Here is a 14,195-nt window from a genome sequence, read left to right on the forward strand (position 1 = left end):
GAAAAAGAAAGTCCTCTATAGTCTGTAAGGTAAAGCAAAATCACTGCTTTAGTTCACCGCCAGTCTTCTCAGCCTCACAGGTTAAAGTAGTAAGAAAGAGCAAACAGATTCTAGTTTTCATTTTCATGCATCTGCTGTTCCCTGCTTGCCAGAATACTGGTATGCAGAGTGCTGAGGGAAGGAACTGGGAAGTAATCTAGTTTCACTGCCTGTAATTTTATGTGTGAGCTAACTAAGGCCCAGATAAGTTCTCAATTCTCCCTCCCCGCAAGCCTTATCATCTGTTTATTCAGTATAACATTTACTTCATTTCTTTCCGTGAGACTTTCTCACATGACCATTTAATGGCATTGAGAAGACCACTAAGAACTGCAGAGCATTCTGGAAAGAATGTTTACTACACATCCTCTTCCCAGTGTTTCATGCGTGCTCTTCAGGCAATCCTCACAGCCAACCCTCTTGGATAAGGCCTTCATCATCCCCACTTGATAGATGAGGAAACAGGCCCAAAGTGGTTAAATAAATTGCCCACGCTCACATAAATAAAAAGTGGCAGAACTAGGATACAAACCCGAACAAGCTGCCTCCAGTGTCCACTTGTTTGCCAGAGACTTAACCCGGGTTGGAGGTGACGGGGAAGGTTTCTTTGAGAATATGATGTTTGAGTTGAATTTTAAAGAATGAGTAGCAGTCAGTCATCCCTGTAAGGATTCTGGGCTGTACCCGAAAAGCAGTGGGAAACCACTAAGGGATTTTAGGCACGAGTGTGGTATGATCCAGTTTATATGTTCTGCATCACTTGCTCTAAATGCAGGGTAGTTGTTAATGAATTGGAAGGGGCACTGGTGGATGAACAGAAAACCTGTTGAAAGACTATTGCAGAAGCTAGCTTGGCAGTGAGGATGGCTAAATAAAAAAATATCAACACAGCTTGGTTTTTATTGGATGAGAAGGATCCAAGATGAGAAAATGAAGGATGACATCAATGTAGCAGTAGCTAGAATGAACCCACTCCTATGCATGTCCTACTGCTGAACCTGGTGAAAGACTTCTCCCTATAGCAGATCCACAAAATACTAAGCATGAGTTTGTTATCTTGAATTCGTCTATTTATGCAATTCTAAGTGAAAAATGAAACGAAAGTAGAAAAGAGTTCAGTCATCTGTAGTATGCCCCTAAAGTTTAGCAGCTTGTTCAATCATATTCTCAGGCTCCTAGTGGAAAAGAACCAAAAGGGTTACCTACGCCAGCTGAGCCATTTTCTACAATGACATATTCCTAATACCTGTGAATAAATGACACCAAAAAATATGACAGTGCTATGCTTCCAGGGTCCTTTAGACTGTGTTGATTTAAAAACAGCTTGCTCACTAAATATAAAGGAAGTTTTAAAATTTTAAATCATCATCCTATAAAGAAGTTGTCAGACTCACTTGCTGCACCACTCAAAGGAGAGAGAACGTTGGGTAGATTCATATGAATGTGAAAATAACTTCAGCTAAAGCAAACAATGTGTCAGATTGAAAGAACAGTGACTTGACAAGCCTAATTTTACTTTCCAGGTAGTGTTTACCTTCCGTAAGTGAACTTAGGGAATGAGTCCAAGAATACTGCCTGGAATTCCAGGAGACTGAATGTATGTGCTCCGGAAAAATCAATTTGCAAATATATTGAGAGTTTTTATAGTCATGCTGGCTGCCTCTTTTATATTGAGAGTTTTTATAGTCATGCTGGCTGCCTCTTTTAAAAAAAAAAAAAAAAAAAAAACTAAGCAAGTAGAATGCTGCCAAATATGACTGAGTCTTAGATGGTAACATCAAAATTTGTATTTCCCATTTTAGAAGCAGTTGAATTTTGAGCTATCTGAACTCTGCCCCTGCTTTTCTTTAATATTGAGTCATAGCCATCCTATTTTTAAAGAGAAAAGCCAATGACTTTCAAGATTTGCACATAGTATATAGTGATTTATAGTTTACAAAGTACTTTTACATTTTTGTCTTATTTAATCCTTCCAACAAGCCTTAAGGCAAGTCAGGCAATTTTGCTTGTGACCTTTTACAGATGAGGATATTAAGGCTCGGACAGGTCAAATGATGTTTCTGCCTTCACACAGTTTATGACTGGTACAGCTAAGACTTGAAGTCAAGATTATTGATTCTCAGCCTAATGTTCTATTACACTAAGCTATCTCTCTAAAATTATTTACAAAGAATAATAATAATCATCTTCTGTGAAATGATTGCTATATGGCAGGCACTAGGTAAATAATTATATATATTACCTTAGGAAATCCCCAAAACAATGCTATAAGGTAAATACAACTATCCGCCAACCCCTTTTTTTAAAAAATAGGGAAACTGAGGTTCAGAAAACTTAAATGATTTACTCAAGGTACTACAGCTAGGGAGCAAAAGAATAAAATTTGAACTTATCTAGAACATAGATCTTAACTACTACTTATATTAATAAATAGTATTTGATCATTAGAGACCCAAAAGCAAATTCTGAATCAAATACAAGCACAAAAGCAACCTGTCGTAAATTTCTTCTTACTCTACACAGTGAAAGGACTCATAGTTTTTTATTCTTTTTTCTTAAACAAAGCAAGACTTCATTTCTAAATCTCTAGACTTTTACTTCAAATACCAAAAAAGGGGGCTGATTTGTGGGGTCATGGCAAGGGAAGATCCCCAGATAAAAGGTCATTTAAGCCATGGCAAAGACTTGCATGACACATACTGTATTCTAAACCTCCTCTAGGAAAATGCTCAGGTTCTCACAGCCATGTGTAAGCCAAGAGTGGCAAGAGTGCCCATGCTTGTCAAGGCAGCCCTTTACCTGAGGCCAAAAAGTTAGTCCATTTCATTTATTTCTTCAAAGAATATTTGGCCATCTGCCTGGCTTAAAGTGGAAGGACTAGATATACAATAGTGAATAAATGCTTCATGGTCCCTGTCTTTCTGGATCTCCCAGTCTGCAATGGGAAAAAGAAATGGGACAAATGTTTAAACACTGAAAATACAAAGTCCAGGATCCAATGAAAGAATGTAAGAATGTACTTAGACTTTGGGGCTAGGGAAGGTCTCTCTGAAATCATGACATTTAAGCTAAGACCTCATCAGTGGCACCAATTATGAAAATAATGGAGAAGAAGAGGACCCCAAGCAAAGGGTACAACATGTGCAAGCACCCTGAGGTGGGAAAAGGCCTAACATAGTTGAAGAAATGATAGATCAGTGCATGATCTTTCATTTCTTCAAATATGTTAGGTGAGCTGGTGGTAGGTAAGATAGGCACAAGATAACATTAAAACACACACACACACACACACACACACACACCATCATTCAGAGCCCTGTAGGCCAGAGGAAAGGATTTAGATTTCATTCTAAGGGGAATTTAAATTCCTTATAGATGCTCGATGTTAGACTTTTGTCAGATACATAGTTTGCAAATATTTTCTCCCATTATGTAGGTTGCCTCTTTATTCTGTTGATAGTTTCTTTTGCCGTGTAGAAGCTCCTTAATTAGGTCCAGTTTGTCAATTTTTGCTTTTTACAAGCAAAAACAACCCACCCCATTAACAAGTGGGCAAAGAACATGAACAGACACTTTTTGTTTCTTCTTTTATTTTTGAGACAGTCTCACCTGTTGCCCAGGCTGGAGTGCAGTAGCACAATCTCGGCTCATTGCAACCTCTGCCTCCCGGGTTCAAGCAATTCTCATGCCCCAGCCTTCTGAGTAACTGGGATTACAGGCACATGCTACCATGCCCCGCTAATTTTTGTATTTTTAGTAGAGACGGGGTTTCACCATGTTGGCCAGGGTGGTCTCAAACTCCTGACCTCAAGTGATCCACTCACCTTGGCCTCCCAAAGTGCTTGAATTACGGGCGTGAGCCACTGTGCCCAGCCACGCACAGACACTTTTCAAAAGAAGACAGGCATGTGGCCAACAAGCGTATGAATAAAAGTTCAGCATCACTGTTCATTAGAGAATTGCACATTAAAACCACAATGAGATACCATGTCACACCAGTCAGAATGGCTATTATTAAAAACTCAAAAAATAACAGGTGCTGGCAAGGTTGTGGAGAAAAGGAAACATTTATACACTGTTGGTGGGAGTGTAAATTAGTTCAACCATTATGGAAAGTGGTGTGGCAGTTCCTCAAAGAACTAAACATAGAACTACCGTTCAACCCAGCAATCCCATTACTGGGTGTATAAACCAAAGGAATATAAATTGTTCTATCACAAAGGCACTTGCACATGTATGTTCACTGCAGCACTATTCACAATAGCAAAGAATGGAATCAACCTAAATGCCCATCAATGGTAGACTGGATAAAGAAAATGTACACACACATACACCATGGAATACTATGCAGGTATAAAAAAAGAGCGAGAGCATGTCCTTTGCAGGAACGGAACATAGATAGAGACCATTATCCTTAGCAAACTAACACAGGAACAGAAAACCAAATACCGTATGTTCTCATTTAGTGGAAGCTAAATGATGAGAACACATGGACACAAAAAGGGAAAAAAACAGACACTGGGATCTACTTGAGGGTGAGAGGGGAGAGGAGAGGAAAAAGTAACTATTGGGTACTAGGCCACCCAGGCTAGTACCTGGGTGGCAAAATAATGTGTAACAAACCTGCACATGTACCCTTGAACTTAATAAAATAATTGTTTGTGTGCATGTTTAGAGGAATTCGAAGCCTCTGAAGGATTTTAAGCAAGGACCTAACTTGGTCTTTTTTCCCTCTTTAAAAAAAACACAAGAGCACGGACTATCTAGGGAATGGATAGGGGGACAAGAATAAAATGAAGGTAACCAGTTAGGAACTTATTGCTTCAGTTCAACTAAGCCATAATGGTGGCTTCAGCTGGGAAGATTGACAGCACTTGATAGATTAGCATGGTTGGTAGAGTGGAGAAGAATCATTGAGTCAAAAATGACTCCTAGATTTCTGGCATAAGCAACTGGATGATAGAGAAGGAAGCAGAAGTGGAAGAGGAATGAGTTTTAAGAAGAATGACAGGCATTCAGGCTTGGACTTGGGTTTGAAATGCTATGAGACATCCAAGTATTTATGTTACATATGCAAGTCCGAAGCTCTGAGGAAAAGTTGGGGCTGTGCATATAAAAATGTGGGAATCATCACAAAAGAAATGGGTATTGAATACCAGTGAACAGATGTGATTACCTAGGGAGAAAGCTGAAGTAAGCCAAGAAGGGGCTCAAAAGTTGAGTCCTCAAAAGCAACATTTCAGAGTTTAAAAAAATTTCCTCAGCCAGATGCAGTGGCTCACGCCTGTATTCCCAGCACTTTAGGAGGCCAAGGCAGGCAGATCACGAAGTCAGGAGATGTAGACCATCCTGGCTAACACGGTGAAACCCTGTCTCTAGTAAAAATACAAAAAGATTAGCCAGGTGTGGTGGCGGGCACCTGTAGTCCCAGGTACTTGGGAGGCTGAGGCAGGAGAATGGCGTGAACCTGGGAGGTGGAGCTTTCAGTGAGCCGAGATCTTGCCACTGCACTCCAGCCTGGGCGACAGAGCAAGACTCCGTCTCAAAAAAAAAAAAAATTGCCTCTGACCTCTCTCTTCCGCAGAGCTCCAACCGTGACCCTCCTTAGTAAGCACTCAATAAGCGTCAGCTATTGCTACTAGTATTAAGAAAACCAAGAATAGAACCTTGAAGAGCTTTGGATTACAGAGGCTGGTGGACTAAGCAGCAGCAGCCAGTGATGGCTAGAGTATAACAGTGGGAGAAGTGAGAACAGCAGTGGCTGAAATCCTCTGCATGTGATGGTGGTTTACATTTCAGAAAAGTTTCTATTGTTTCACATCACTTGTTTCTCATAGTAGCCCTAGGAATTTAGTAAAACAGGTATTCTTGTTCCTCTTTACTAAGCAATGAACAGTGACAAAGAGAGAGCAAAATCTCTAAGGCTGAGTGCAGTTAATGACAGGTCTGGATTTCCTGATTCTGATTCTCAGAAGTCAGAGCTATGGGCTGAATTGCTTCACTACAAATTCAGGACCCTGCCCTCCAGAATATTTTACCAGAATTCATATAGAGTAAATATGTTTTTATATTATGTATTTTTTAATTTTTCTTAAAAATATATAATATTTTTTATTTTAAGAAATAAAATTAGCCCAGCTAATTTTGTATTTTTAGTAGAGATGGGGTTTCTCCATGTTGGTCAGGCTGGTCTCAAACTGCCGACCTCAGGTAATCTGCCTGCCTCAGCCTCCCGAAGTGCTGGAATTATAGGTGTGAGCCACCGCACCCGGCCTTTTTTATTTTTCTTACCCTTAAAAAATTCCTATTAACAAAAGCCGTGGCTTCAAGATAAGAGCTAGAGGCAGGTGGCTTGATTTCCAGTTCTGGCTCCACTATATATTCGCTGTGTAACCTTGAGCTCACTATTTAAAAGCTTTGTGGCTCTCTTTTTGGCCGGGCGCAGTGGCTCGCACCTGTAATCCCAGCACTTTGGAGGCCAAGGCAGGTGGATCACCTGAGGTCAGAAGTTAGAGACCAGCCTGGCCAACATGGTGAAACCGCACCCATTTCTACTAAAAAGATAAAAATTAGCCAGGCGTGGTGGCACATGCCTGTGGTCCCAGCTACTCAGGAGGCTGAGGCAGGAGAATCGCTTGAACCTAGGAGGCAGAGGTTGCAGCGAGCCAACATCGTACCACTGTACTCCAGCCTGGGCGACAGAGCAAGACTCCATCTCGAAAGAACTAAATTAATTAAAAAATAAATAAATAAAAGCTTTGTGGCTCTATTTTCTTATCTACAAAATGGAAAAAATAATAGTACCTCAGGGTTATTAGGATTAAATTAGCTAATCCACTTTAGAACAGTTTAGAATAAATATCTTTACCTAATAAAAATAATAACAGTAATAAAATTTTATTACTGTTAGGTTTTTCTTTCACTGCTAAAACACGAATGAACAGTTTTCCAATATTTTTTTCCAGCCCTTTGACTTAAGATACTTTTTAATCACAAGTGAACAGAAAAGAACAATCAAAAAAGCCCTACTTATTGGTATTAGTGAAGAAACAAAGCTACCTGAATTGGGAATTACTTTAAAACTGCACTGTAGTGTATTTTAGTTACATAAAGTAATTAAAATTAATGTTTAGAAAAAAGTCTTAGTCCATGATTTCTGTAACTACAGAGAAGGAAAAAGAGAAAAGAAGGGAAAGGGAGAGGTGGGTAGGGAGAGAAACAAAGAACTAGAGTAAAGGCCTCTTTGTCCTCAGTGGGCTCAGGCTTTCCTTAAGCCATGACACAGCTAAGTCTTAAAGATGAGTAAGAGTTGAACTACAAAGGTGGATTTCATTAGGGAAAGAAGTCTGAACTTTCAAGGAGGTGGCATTTGAAACAAATTTGAAGGGTAGAAGAGGAATTAGCCACAGATGATAATCAGAGAAGGCAAGTATAGGTGGATACAAAATCATGAGCAAAGACAATGAAGTTGGAAAACAATTTGTAGTTGATACCTGGCATGTAATCTAGATCCTCAAAGTGAAGTCTGTGGACCACAGTATCAGCATGCCTAAAAGTCTGTTAGAAACACAGAATTTCAGGCTGGGCATGGTGACACGCCTGTAATCCCAGCACTTTGGGAGGTTGAGGCGGGCAGATCACCTGCGGTCAGGAGTTCAAGACCACCCTGGCCAGCGTGGTGAAACCCCATCTGTACCAAAAATACAAAAAATTAGCCAGGCATGGTGGTGGGCGCCTTTAATCCCAGCTACTCAGGAAGCTGAGGCAGGGGAATCACTTGAGCCCGGGAGGTGGAGGTTGCAGTGAGCCAAGATCATGCCTTTGCATTCCAGCATGGGCGACAGAGCAAGACTCTGTCTCAAAAAAAAAAAAAACAAAAAACAAAAAAAAACAAAAACAAAAACAGAATTTCAGACACACTGACCTACTGAATCAGAATCTATACTCAAAGACTCCTGTGTAATGCAGATTAAACTTTGAGAAGCACTGTTCCAGAACATTTGACTGGCTCTCAAATTATCGAGTTTTTAAAAATTTTTGATGCTGGCCCCATCCCGAAAACTTCTATATAAACTGGTATGGGATGTGGCCTGGATACTGTTGTTGTTGTTTTAATCTTCCCAGGTAAGTCTAATGTGCAACCAAGTTTGAGAACCACTGGAGATTGCAAAACAGCTTTTCAGTGAGGGACAGTGGGAATTAAGCCTAAAAAAGGTTCATTGGGCTGGACCAGAGAGCTTCAGATGCCAAACTAAAGATAGGAGACCCTTTTTAAAGCTAGGCATTAGGGTCTAAAATCCACAGGTATGTCCATTCGCCTATAAAAAACAAGTCAGTTCTGTACCAGAGCATGCTCCTGACTTGAAGATGTGATGTATGCAGTACATATTTAACTGTAAAGTATCAGCTGCCATGAAAATCCAATGAATTGCTGTTTCCAAGTTTGTTTGTTTTTTTTTTTTGAGACTGAGTCTCGCTATGTTGTCCAGGCTGGAGTGTGATGGCGCAATTTCAGCTCACTGCAACCTCCGCCTCCTGGGTTCAAGCAATTATCCTGCCTCAGCCTCCTGAGTAGTTGGGATTATAGGTGCCTGCCACCACACCCGGCCAATTTTTGTATTTTTAGTAGAGACTGGGTTTCACCATGTTGTCCAGGCTGGTCTTGAACTCCTGATCTCAGTTGATCTGCCCCCCTCCCCCACCTCCGGCTTGGCCTCCCAAAGTGCTGGGATTACAGATGTGAGCCACCGTGCGTGGCCCTGTTTTCGTATATTTTAAAATGTTTCTTAAAAATACAGTGAAATGGCTAAAAGGAATGATTGGTTTTCTGATTTAGTTTCTCCCACCTTTAGGTTTGAAAGGCATACAAAACCCAAAGCAAGACAGATTCCTAAGTGCAACTGCATCTATCTCATATCCATTATCTAAACCAGAAAAGGGAGATGAGTCAAAATTCTATTTCTGAAATGTCATCTTGATGGCTTCTGCCCTCACACCTTCCCATCAGATGGCGCTGTCATCACAGTTTATACCAAGTGTCAATATTTTTATAGCAAGCACACAGTCACTTAGCCAAGGTTCTCATGCTTTTTATGCAACATTGTACTTGGTGTAAAGTCTTTTGTCCAATGAATGACCTTCCTGTACCCAGTGTGGTTGGGACCAACAGGCTCTGATTGCATAACCAAGAAAAGAAAAAGTTATAAGAGGAACTAACTCCCACTTAAAAAAAATCACCCAAAACATCCTCACTGGAATATAAGTGGGCATAATTCACAGCATTTTTTAAATGATAGAAACATATCCAATATATCCAGAAAGATAACATTTGCTTGGATTGAGGTGAGAAGAGAAAGGCCTTGCTACTCATTACGAAATTAACCTGGGAAGTTAGATTGGCTTTTAGGAGACATGGAGAAAAGTAGTGATGATCACACATCTACATAAATATTAAAAATTATCAAGCCAGGCCAGGCGCAGTGGCTCATGTCTATAATCCCAGCACTTTGGGAGGCCGAGGCAGGTGGATCACTTGAGGTCAGGAGTACAAGACTAGCCTGGCCAACATGGTGAAACTCCATCTCTACTAAAAATACAAAAAATTAGCCGGACTTGGTGGCACACACCTATAATCCCAGCTACTCGGGAGACTGAGACAGGAGAATTGCTTGAACCCGGGAGGCAGAGGTTGCAGTTAGCCGTGATCATGCCATTCCATTCCAGCCTGGGCGACAGAGTGAGACTTCGTCTCAAAAAAAAAAAAAAAAAAAAAAAGAAGCTGTGTATTTATAATAGCTGAAGTATGATATACAAATTTTATATCAAGCTTCAAAAAGTCAGGGGGAGGGGTTTAGAGAAAGCAGGGAGTGAGACTGTAGTAACATTATCATAGGACCATCTAAGAAGCCTGGTGCCTACAAGATTAGGATTAAATGATAAAAACAGGTGAGAAAATCCTGATCATCATCTTCTGATTTGCCCACCCTCTGCAAGATGATCTACCCAAGTGAGTCACTTTCCTTCTTTGGAACCTCAGCAGAGTCACAGGGGAGGGGTGTTGAAATCACATAGGAGGAATTGATACTTTCATGTTCTTGGCTCCAAGCATTAGTGACCTGGGGCATGGAGGTCAGTAGCACTTTTAATACTAAAAAGGAAGCCAGGTCCTGTAGGGGGGCAGAGAGAGGAAGTGCTGTATCAACATGTTTCCATAAGCCAGGCTGTCCTAGGTGACCCATCTAAAGAGGAAGATACTTGTCTGAGGTAAGTAAACATCTTCAAGGTCACTGGAACTCCTGGGCCCCAAGAGAAGTCGAATTCTAAAGGTTGTCCTAGATCTGCAAATATAGTCTGTTGTTTATATGGGAGTGAGCAGGGTTATTCTTAAAATTGTTCTTGCCTTACTCAGGATTTCTATAGGAGCTGTATCTTGTTCTCAGGCAGGTAGGCATGCAAGTTTGTCAGCTTTTCACACTGAACAAGGAGAAGAGACAATATATGGGAAGAACTTTGTTTTATGGAAAAGGCAAATTCATACCACAATAGCACACAAAAGTATGAAAACCTCTGCCAAAGAATGATTTATTTTGACACAATAAGACTGGTTATAAAACACAGATGCTTTATGCAGGAATCCTCCAGCAAGACAAGACATTCTCAGTGGAGCCTCCACTAAATAGCTCAAATAAAATTAATTCGTCCCATTATGACTGACATGGACAGGAAAAGCGAAAGTTCTTTGCAGTGGTAGAAGTTTGTCTCTAATTTTAATTTGGTTATGGAAAAGAAATTTCATTGTAATGAAGTAATGACGCTTTTCTTCCTTTTGAAAGATTAGTTGAATTTTTGGAGAAGTGAGAGACTTACAAAGCATTCAGAAATAGCTGAGATGCTCTATCCTGACTCCTTATCTCTGGCCCTTTCTGCTCATGGAAGTCCCAAACTCGTTACATTTTGATGTTTAGGGAAGTCTCAGAGATTACTTCTCTCAGCCACCTCATTTCACAGATAAGACTAAGGCCCAAAGGGCTACAGATGGCTTCCCCAAGCAGCTGAATAACCTGAGCTTCAGACAGAACTAGAAGAGGGTCTTCCCAACACAGTCTAAAACTGTCACCAAACCAAACTGGGTGTTTGCCCGTGCACAGTGGAAAGTCAAACACCAAACACCGAAGCACCAGGTTTTTGCAGGAGAAAGGTGTATTGCCACTTGACTGACAAGGAGACAGGAGGAACCACTCAAATCTGTCTCTCCAAGCTGGGGGCTGGGTCATGTTTCAGAAGCATAGGGTAATGAGGCATGATCTGACTGGATCCTGCAATGGGGTGACGCTAAGGCTCTATCTGACTGGATCCTGCCATGAGACATAAGCTTCTTAATTAGCTCCCCAGTCTGAGAACTTAGGTTCCTCCTATGGTTGCATATTTAGTTCATCTGGGCATGCTCAGATTATGTGACCTTCATCCTGGGGGTGTCCATGGCAACTCAAAAACAACTCACAACTTTGTTACATAAAAGTTGAGGGCCAGGCGCGGTGGCTCATGCCTGTAATCTCAGCACTTTGGGAGGCCAAGGTGGGTGGATCACGAGGTCAGGAGATCGAGACCATCCTGACTAACATGGTGAAACCCCGTCTCTACTAAAAATACAAAAAATTAGCCAGGCGTGGTGGTGGGCACCTGTAGTCCCAGCTACTCGGGAGGCTGAGGCAGGAGAATGGTGTGAACCCAGGAGGCAGAGCTTGCAGTGAGCCAATTTCGGGCCACTGCACTCCAGCCTGGGCAACAGAGCAAGACTCCGTCTCAAAAAAGAAAAAAAGTTGAACCAGGTGGTCTGGTGCAATTACAAAACACAGATACAATAATAAGCAAGGCTCTCTGGAGGTCACCTAGAAAAGCTCAGTGCCTTCTAAGAGCTTTCCAGTACACCTTAGGGCCTTGTCCTCTAAGGCATCTAGCAGGTAGCAGCATCATGTTAAACCATCCCATAGGGAATGGAGGGCCTCTATTCCCTAAGACTTTTCTATTCAATGGCAAGTAAGGCTTACACTAGTTGTCTTAAAAAAAAAAAAAAAAAAAGAAAGCTAAACTCACTATCTACTGTCTCTTTCCACAGGATCATAAGTTTTTACTGCCAGTATTGAGAAATTCGTGGAAGAAATGTCAGCAGGAAGTAAAAATTCACCGAGAAGTGTGTGTGCGTTCGCTGCTTCCACACATTAATGGCATGATTTTTTTTATGCAAAAAGAAAAGAAAAGAAAACCACCCACATTTTAATTTAGCATGAGCCAATTTACAGAGCATGGAAATCACTTTCATTTCCGGATTGGCGCGTGTGCAATTAGCAATGCAGTGTATATACAAGAAGCCATGCTGTTAACAGTTTATCTCAAGTAATTTGGTGTCATTTACAAAAGGAAGAAATTCCTGCCATCAGAAGGGACAGAAGGAGATGGAATGATCAAATCACAGAGAAACACTAAAATTACTAAATCTACAACAGCTCGCCTTATTTTTCTTGGACCCAAACTGTCAGGGTATAAACACTATTTGTTTCTTTTTTAAAACATCGATAGTTTTGCTGTAAATAATAACACTGTATAAATTCTAACAGAAAAATAGAATAAAATGTTGATAAGGCACTGCCTCTTAGAACACAAACAGAATATTGCAAATGCATTTAACAAATAGGGGTCTCAAGTGACTTCACCCTAGAAGAGGAGGGAGGGATTCTGGGTGGGGGTGACTCTTCACTGATTCTTGTATATTAGCAATTATAATGTTTGTATATGCAAAACTGCTAGCTTGATTTTAAAAAAAAACAAATCTTTAAAATCTGCTGCAAATTTAAATAATTCCCAAAATGAGGAATTCTGTAGTTCTGTGAAAAAATTTTTTCTTCAGAATACTAATATTTTGATGCATGTGTATCACCTTATTTTGATTAAATCTTTTCCAATTTTGCAAACACTACAGTATACTGCAACACAAAAGATTTTATCTGTAAACACAAAGCCCTTCATCTAATATTTGTTGCTATTGCCAATTTTTCAATGAAATGACCTAAAAACAACAAAAAAAATAACCTATACGGTAGTTGCTTTAGGGGGTGGGGGGATGCTATCTGTTAGTGCTTAAAAGGGGGTAAATGCTTGCCGCTTTAGAGGTGGATGGTGCTCATAAAAGGCCCCAGTCGGGGGTATTTAAAAAGGACTGAACAGAAATCCTTAGCTAGTAGAATGGCAGCACGCTGTAAAATTATTACTGTATTGTGTACCGGCTATAAGATGTAGACACCTTTCAGTAAGCCAATCATTTGTAACCATTCTAGCAGTGTCATATTAGGTTAATAAGGCTGCTGTGTTTTAAAGGGCATTTTTATTTGGGTTTTGGTGAAATTCTTTAATTTGTTGATTATATTCACATAAAATCAGCATTCATTGACACATAGCTCTAATGACATATGTATGAAAAACCATACACTGGATGACCTAGTCGATTATTTAAGCATAAAATAAATTGTGTTAAACTCTTCACCTATCTGTGCTCTACAGTCTCCTTGTGTTTTCTGGCAAAAGGTAGTTGTCTAATCCCTTGTCATATGAGTCCTGGCCAATCCACCCCATTGGTCCTCTTAGTGCCTCTGTGGTCACTGAAGAGATAGTCTCTAACATTCATATGTGCCCTGCAAGCTCCCAGCTTATAAATTCTGTGCATTTCATGGGGGAGCCAAGAATTAAAGATTAATTGACAAGTAAGCTTTGCCCACATCTGTTCAGGCCATCTCGAAAAGTGAAGAATTGGAGATACTATAGCCAGCATGTCAAAAAGTTGACTGGCACTTCTAGGAACCATCAACATGCAGTTGCTTTTAGCCCACAGAGCTTGTTTTTGTTTTGTTTTATTAATTTACATTTATTGTCCATTCTTACAAGTTGGGACATTTCACATAATTAAGTTGCTAACGTCTCTTAAAAAGCAAGATTTGGCAACAATGGACCTCATTCCCAGAAGGTAACAACCTGCTAGAGCCAAGTTGTCCCCGCCCTCTCCAGCCAGGTGTGGGGTCTACAGGTATCACTGCCACAGCCTCATTTCTTATATTTGTACATCCTGACTGTGAATTTGCAACCCATATACTGAGTGAATCTAAATT

General features: G+C 40.5%; 1 protein-coding gene across 12 annotated transcripts in view; it reads left to right on the forward strand.

Annotated features, from left to right (window-relative positions):
* The window catches only part of ANK3 (ankyrin 3), a 704,894-nt gene extending 691,319 nt beyond the window's left edge, over positions 1 to 13,575 (forward strand). For all 12 annotated transcript variants that reach the window (XM_055354157.2, XM_055354158.2, XM_055354156.2 and 9 more), the window contains one exon: positions 12,155 to 13,575. The gene's annotated coding sequence lies outside the window, so the exon portion shown is untranslated. The remainder of the gene's footprint in view (positions 1 to 12,154) is intronic.
* The last annotated feature ends 620 nt before the right edge of the window (positions 13,576 to 14,195 follow it).

Source organism: Gorilla gorilla, chromosome 8 (genome assembly GCF_029281585.2).
Source record: "Gorilla gorilla gorilla isolate KB3781 chromosome 8, NHGRI_mGorGor1-v2.1_pri, whole genome shotgun sequence".
NCBI classification, from domain to species: Eukaryota; Metazoa; Chordata; class Mammalia; order Primates; family Hominidae; genus Gorilla; species Gorilla gorilla.